A 6,000-nucleotide genomic window follows, 5' to 3' on the forward strand; every position below is an offset into this window, starting at 1 on the left:
GCCGAAACTTTGAAGACTCCTTTTAGTCGCCTCTTACGACAGGCAGGAATACCGCGGGCCTATTCGTACCCCCGAACCCGCAGGGGGGTATTTACGCGAATTGTACGTGTAGGAGTGCAATGATAGCACTATGACAGGAATTATAGTTATTCTAATGAAATCACGTTTGTTAGCTTCATCGACCCACGCCTTTAGACCTAATGCAGACATCGGTTTAACGACCTGAACTTCACAAAGGGCCGTCCAAGTGCTGTTCATGTGATCGATAGACCAGACTTGACGGTGTGCCGACGTGTCAAGTTGGAGGCAGCGAGAGGGAGGGTAGTACGTAGTGGTCAATGAAAGGACGTTAACCAGGTACGCCTCTTTGCTGCTAACATTCGAAATAATCGCATTCTGAGGTCGCTCTACATGCCACATTATGCTTTTGTCGCGTATTGATCTTTCTGTTATACAACTAATATATTTAAAGAAATTCATATTAGCACCATAAGCTGTTTTGAGTATGACGTTTTACATGTTAAGCTATCTCTCTAAGGTATTTTATTATGTATTTTCCGTCGACTTGAAAGCGGCACATCTTACCGCAGATTGTCATCAATAAAGCATTACTGATTGAAAGCAACTAATAGTAGTAACGTTAAATTTTTTTCCAGTTATTCCGATATGTTAAGTTGGAAGAAGACAGTTCGCCTGCGAGTTGGCTAAGCCAACGAATGTGCGAACTTTGTTGAGGTAACAGACTGACGTTTGGGTTGGCTGGAGGTTTATGCTGGCTGCTCAGCTGATAGTTTCGTTTATTTTCTGTTAATTGCTTCAAGAGTCCTGTGGTATAGAAATGGACATTAGAAACGTCAAAATGCTGTAGAAGCATAAATTACTTGTTACTTGTTTGTGTGTATTTCCCATTACAGTCCAAGTTTTTCTTCGAAAATTCACTAGAACCTAGTATGTTCGAACATTTTTTCTGTTAAATATTTAAAGATTCCTCCCGCAGTGGAAAAGAAATTATCGTTACGTCACTGGTTACACAAATCATTTGTTCCGTTACGATAACGGCATGGCCATTTGCGACAAGCGTTAGCAACATACACATCGAGATTATAGCGTGGGCACTCCCTAGTATAGTTTTATCGGCGACATTAAAAACATCAAACTTTCACTACAATCTACATTCTATGAAAGAAATGGACACAAATATTTTCCGTGTTCTGTTTTTCTTGGCGCACGTATGACGTCAAACGCTGCATCATTAAGTCATGCGTGAAAGCCGACGTCCGATTCTCGTAACTTCAGTCGCAACATCTGGAGGCCTAAATCTGATCAGGGTAATTAAAGATTTTTAAAAATACATATCACTGAGCTGTCTGTAATAATATTATTTTATTTTGCAACCGGATCCGTTCCTGAACCAACAACGGCAGCTGTACAATATACAAAAGTGGACAAAGTGACGATACTAAACGAAATAAGCAAAACAGAAAAACGTTAACTCGATAAAAATACTCACGAAAATTTTCACAGTTGTAGCACGTCATACGTGCTTTAACAAAAGTTACCACAAGAAACCATTATTGCCAAGATAATATAAAATCAAAAACTGCAGCAAGATAAAAATATTGTGGCACATTGACACAAGGGCAAGTAATTTACAGCAATATAAGTCAAAGAACTTCAGTGTCAAAGATGACAGTCTTATCGAATCCAAAGAGCTACCATTGAATAATTACGTGATAATCACAATACAAAATTGAAGTATTAACAGTTCTACACTTGACGGAGATTACATAAAAAAACAATAAAACGTAATAGTCATTCTTTCAGTTTTTGAATAAACTGTAAAACATTGTATATTATTATGTTCATCTGTCTTGCTTATCTGCCGCTTTATATTTTATTTTATTGATGCTTAAAATGTAATCTCAGTCAAGTGTAGAACTGTTAGTACTTCAGTTTTGTAATGTTATTATCACATAATTATTTTATGGTAAGTTCCTTAGATTCAGTCGAGATCGTCAGCTTTGACTTTGATGTTTTTGGACTTGTATTGCTGTACGTTACTTGTTGTCCTTGTGTCAATGTGGCATCATATTTCTATCTTGCTACAATTTCTGATTTTATATTATCTTGGCAAATATCGTTTCCCGTGGTTACTTACTGTATGTTAAAGTACGTTTGACATGTGATACGTCTGTGATTATTTTCTTCAGTATTTTGACGGATTTAACGTTTTTCTGTTTTTCTTATTTCGTTTAGCATTGTCACATTGTCCACATTTGCATGTTGTGCAGCTGCCGTTGATGATGGCTCAGAACCGAAACCGGTAGCAAAATAAAATATTATAGACAGTGTTATGCATTTTTTAAAATTTGTACATGCTATTGACCATCGCCTAATCAAGATGTAGTTAAAGATGTTAATACATGGATAACAGGAGATTGTAATGGTCAAAATATGTGACAACAGACAACCTATCACATAATTTGTTGTGAGATAGTGCCTATAACAGACTGTAGATGAGAGGTAACATAACAAAAGTACAAGTCTACTAACGTGAAGTAGTCGTAGGTTACTGCCAATACTCTTGCAAAACTGAGGGATCATAAACACACAGGAAACGTTCTTGCTTAATATGTTCTAGAGGCTGCAGCAGCTAGCGCAGTGGTGCTCAGATCTTATGTAGCTCATTCGAATCGTACTGGGGGTAAATCCTCTACAGGATTTAGACGGGAAGCAGAGGAGAGATGTTGGAAATAAAATTCCTCATCATCAGACGTTGCACAAAAGTGGTGGGGCAGTGTCCTAGCTCCTGAGCATTGTCTGGTGGATTGAGGACACGTGACACATTGATGGTATGGACTGTTATATTATCTCGGTTGCTCCTTTGGGACTACCTGCTACAAGTGGCTGAGAGGCAGCAACGGGACTCGCCAACCCCTCTCCACCCCACCCCACCCCCCTAATCACTCTCTCCTATCAATCCCATAAAGATGCCCCCATATTAGCCTACACACATACTCTTATGAGCTTATGAGTCAACTAGACAAAACGATTGCACTTCAGACCTCTGACACAAAAGCCGCTAAAGTGCTGTTAATCAAACTATTTTTATTTAATTAGGTTTCAACAGAAAAAATCTGACTGACGATCTGCCACACTGATTGTTATTGCTTGGATTAACACACTCTTTTACTTTGTTGTGCAGTCCCAGCTGTGTACCCATGTTCGAGCGTATATTATAATCTGTCGAAGTTACATATTTCGTCTACAGTGAAAACTTGGGCCGGTCATACATCGTTAAAATGGAGTGGAGTGGTTGGACGTCTTCTAATGACGATAAGTCTATTGATAGGTGTGATGCACTCCAGCTGGTATGTAAGATACTACTTGCAAGCAGTGTTACAGCTCTTCAGGAAACACCTAGGATCAAGTTGTTTATTTTAATAGTTTTCACCCTATATACTAAGCACTTTCGAAATTAGCCACACAATTATGAAGGCTACGAAAGAAAAGGATTTATTAGCTTCACAAGCTGCGACTTCATCGCGAAAAAAAACAGTGACCCGTATAGGTAATAAGTTTCCTTTAATTTACGTCTATGGTCACAAACTTTTTGTTAACAGATTACCAGTTTCGGTCTTTAATGACCATCATCAGATCTGTTTCATAAAAGAAAAGTCATAATGTACTGCAGCCATAGTGACATCGTCAAATGTTAAATGCGATGCTGGTGCTGATTCCGCATTTAACATTTGGCGATGTCACTAAGGCTGCAGTACATTAGGACTTTGTTTTTATGAAACAGAACTGATGATGTCATTAAAGACCGAAACCGGTAATCTGTTAACAAAAAGTTTGTGAACATAGACGGAAATTAAAGGAAACTTACAGGATTTATTAGTCCAAGTAAAGACTCTGTGCGGCAGATTGACATTCACAAATGATAGCATCTGACCATGAGGCAGTTTAGTGAATAATGTTGAGGTACGTTTGTAAATCAGTACGAGCAGCAGTTTACATACAATTCGTTTTTCTTACAACTGAGGACAAAACGAAATGTAGTTATGAAGCAAAGATAATGAAGTTTATACTAAGTCAATACCTGCTAGTAAGAATGGATGTTATTCACCAAGTAACTAAGTAAGAAATAAATGCCTTCCTGGAGTTTGCGTGGATAAGGAGTAAGCATATTTGGATATCCGACAAATGTTACCTAAACTACTGTTGCAGGAAAATCATTAACTCAGGAGACTTATTTTTGTATGCAATTGCGGATGTCACTGTCAGTTGTCAAAGGAAAAAGTGAGAACAGATAGGATAATAAAACCGAGTTATACATAACACGCAGAGATTACGATACTTGTAAATTATTGACGTCTGTTGTTTTTTGTTTTCCCTTTGTAAGTATTATTTGCAACTACGAGTTGTGGTTGTCAGCAATGCAATTACGTGTAAACACAGCGTATCGTGCCTTGGCTCTGACCTTTAGCTAACTATCGGTCGTCTGGAAAACGCACTCTCACTTCCAAGGTTACGTGGAGGTGGTTTATAGTGACAAGGCGGAAATCGGCATCAAAAATATGAGTTATGTCTCGGCGTACTGCAGACACTACTTACAGCCAGTCGGTGACAACAGTACACGGCGGACGACTTGGGACGAACGACTGAACCGCTACGGCCCTGGGCAAGGTACTTAAGAAGGCCGCAATCTACTTCCCCCAGCAGTGAGGGCTAATGTCACCGTCACGTATTTCCTACACAGCCGGTCGTCAAAGAGACGTCTAAACATGACTGGATATGTAGCCTATCATCTCGCGTGATAGCACCGCATTGACAGTGCTCTTACGGGTTTTAAAGGCCCTACACACGCCCCAATTTATCGGCCGACGGACCGACCAATATCGTGGCAGCCTGCACATTTTGCGACCGACTGCACACCACCACTATAACGCCGCCACGTTGTGATTTGTTAATCTTACGTTCACCGAGCTTTCTTATGTTCTCCGTGATCCCGCTCGGTTTTGCATAGAAAAGGGGGGGGGGAGGGGTTAGAGGTCATATGGTTAATAAAGCCGAGAGAAAGCTGTGGGCAATGTAGTAGCTTTCTCTTGTTTGAGAGCTGGGGCGGAGGATTTTCGTAAATGAATCATGCATCTCGCAGCTGCTGAACGTTATTAAACCATTCTTAACGAAAAGAATACAGAAATGAGAGAAGTTATAAGTTGCGAGTAGAGGCAGTTAGCTAAGATACGATTTCTAGCCAGTGGCAGAAGTTAAAGAGGCTCTCAGATCCGCAGCAACATCGTTTATGGCTGACTGAAGAAATAAATCATGGTAAAGCAAAATTAATTAAACAAAAGACTTTCTTGTAAACGTTATAAACTTATCTACGTATGTAGCGTAAAAGGTGATCTGTAAGCATAAGAAACTTATTTCAAATTCGGCAAAGAAATACTACACGTGGTGGTGGCGTAAAACATTGATTAATACAACAGATAGGCTACATGAGAAACGAGGCATTTAGCAATTGATGGTTCAAATGGCTCTGAGCACTATGCGACTTAACTTCTGAGGTCATCAGTCGCCTAGAACTTAGAACTAACTAAATATAACTAACCTAAGGACATCACACACATCCATGCTCGAGGTAGGATTCGAACCTGCGACCGTAGCGGTCGCTCGGTTCCAGACTGTAGCGCCTAGAACCGCACGGCCTCTCTGGCCGGCCATTTAGCAATTGTTACAACTGAAAAAAAACACACTTTGTTGTTCGTTGCTGAGGGCTTGGATATAGACCGATCTTTTCTAACACTTGTAACAATGAAACTAGTATACTTTATGAGTGCAATTAAATTGAATGTCAGTATCTTGGCTTATAGATTCCATTTCCGATAAGTGTCGGAAATAAAACCTAAGAACAAAAATACAGAACGTCGACGGACTTTTATTCTCTCTATGCGCCACACGAAACCGTAATGGATTCGTGGAAAATGAAAAAAG

General features: G+C 39.6%; 1 protein-coding gene across 1 annotated transcript in view; it reads right to left on the minus strand.

Annotated features, from left to right (window-relative positions):
• LOC126335464 (serpin B6-like) overlaps window positions 1-4,832 on the minus strand; it is a 147,086-nt gene extending 142,254 nt beyond the window's left edge. Inside the window, exon 1 of the mRNA XM_049998775.1 lies at window positions 4,618-4,832. The gene's annotated coding sequence lies outside the window, so the exon portion shown is untranslated. The remainder of the gene's footprint in view (window positions 1-4,617) is intronic.
• Between the last annotated feature and the right edge of the window lie 1,168 nt (window positions 4,833-6,000).

Source organism: Schistocerca gregaria, chromosome 2 (assembly GCF_023897955.1).
Source record: "Schistocerca gregaria isolate iqSchGreg1 chromosome 2, iqSchGreg1.2, whole genome shotgun sequence".
NCBI lineage: Eukaryota > Metazoa > Arthropoda > Insecta > Orthoptera > Acrididae > Schistocerca > Schistocerca gregaria.